This window comes from Aspergillus terreus, genomic scaffold (genome assembly GCF_000149615.1).
Source record: "Aspergillus terreus NIH2624 scaffold_7 genomic scaffold, whole genome shotgun sequence".
In the NCBI taxonomy this organism is placed as follows: Eukaryota; Fungi; Ascomycota; class Eurotiomycetes; order Eurotiales; family Aspergillaceae; genus Aspergillus; species Aspergillus terreus.
This window is the reverse complement of record NT_165930.1, coordinates 1,903,258-1,905,251: the sequence shown is the minus strand read 5'-3', so window position 1 is coordinate 1,905,251 and position 1,994 is coordinate 1,903,258.

Below are 1,994 nucleotides of genomic sequence, written 5' to 3'. Positions count from 1 at the left end.
CTATTTAAATTGTCTAGATCTTACGCCGCCTCTCCGGTTAATATATTCTCGAAATAATATATAGGAAGATAAGAGTCTTTAAGGCGGGCGGACTAATAAATATATAGATATACTAGATCTCTACCTACATAGATATAACTAGAAATAAGGCGGCGGATAAGGCGGCGAAGAAGACAGCTATATAAAAGAAAGTTAAATTAAAGTTAGTAGGTCCGTCGGCCTAATTAATTATTTAACTTGCTGCTGTAGCGAAACAGGTAATCTGCTAGTATATTAAAGAATACTAGCAGAAATAGTAGGACGTAGAAAAAAGTTTAAAGCTAATACAGCGGTTAATTGCAGCTCTTTAGAAGTGTAATATAGCTTTATATAAGAGCTTGTCTAAGCTGTATACGTCGATTATTATCTAGATATATATAATATGTATCGGCCTATAGTATTTTCTCTATAAAATAAAGGTTTTTAATACAGACCGGTGTAGCTACGGGAAGAGGTTCTAGATTTTAAGATATGTTCTTTTACAGTATTTATTATATCGGGAGGCGCGTAAAATTATACTAGATTAGCTGTAGGTTATTAAAGGTCTCTAAAAGAAGTTATTAGACTATAACTTGTTTATATCTAACCTGTAGGCGATTTGCTACGTCGCCGAATTTATATATAAAATAGGCCTGCTCTAGTAGTTCTGCTACGCAGATATAGGTGAGTAGGACTAGGAATAAAGAAGCCTTTTATAAGATTCTAAAATAGATATAGAAGACGATAGTTAGAAGGAATAATTTAGCTGCCTAGATAGAGGTCTACCTAGGCGCGGTAACGCGTTAATTTTGTAAAATAACTATATAAAATAGAGTAGAATAGGTATTTAACGCACAGGATAGCGCGGGGAAGACAGATAGCTATATAGTAGGCTATAGTTTAGTGGTGTTTTTACTCTCTTTTCGACGTTTCTTATGTCTTTCTCTGTTTTATAGATCTATGGGCTTTACAGGTGTTTGGGTACTAGATTCCTGCTTTATTTGGTGAAGCGCTTGCATAGCTAATCGCTTTAATAGATAGGCTTTAACAGGTTAATAGAATCTTGATTGATTGATTAATTGATTGACATAGATTATTTATTATAGTTTTAAACTGTTTACCATTATTTCTACTACTAACTAGATTCTATACTAGTACCGCTAGCTATAAGGCTATAGCTATTAAAAAAAGGGGGTAATATCAGCACCTCTATTTTATAAAAAAAATTAGTAAGCTACTGCAGCTATTCTATATAACTATAAACTATATTAATATTTTACTATTAGTTATTCTTTCTAGAGACTAACAAATAATTATATATCTAGCTATTAGATAGTCTTCATAGTCTTCCTACAGCTTCTATTCTCCATACTATTAACTATTTTATTTATTCCACCACCTAGCACGTTAGCTACCGTCTCTAACAACTATAATTACTAATTAAAATTATATAAATACTATATTAGAATAAAAAAATAAAATCTAATATTAATAAGACCTCGAATAATAAAGTAAAAAGTTTATTTAATTTAATTAATTAATAAGAAGATATAAATTTAAATATTAACTTACTAGAAAAGAAAATTTATAATATATCTATTACAACTACTTACTATTCTATTTCTTCTAAATTACCTACTTCTTTATTTTACTTATTATCTTTCTTACTATATTTTACTACTACTAGCTATACTTTCTAATATTATTAAGATTCTATAAATATAAATAAATTTTAATAAGAAAACAGTTAAATAAAATCTTTAACTTAGAAAAAAGTATAAACTCTAATATTTCTAGTAATATAAAAAATTAAAAAAAATATCATACTAAACTATATAAATAAGATAATATAGTTCTATTACTAATAAGATAGAAAAACTAATAGGCCTTTTAAAAAAGATTCTAAATTTAAAGTATGTTTTCTTAGAAGAACATAAATTATCTATATCTTCTAAATAGAGCTATTAAGAGTAATT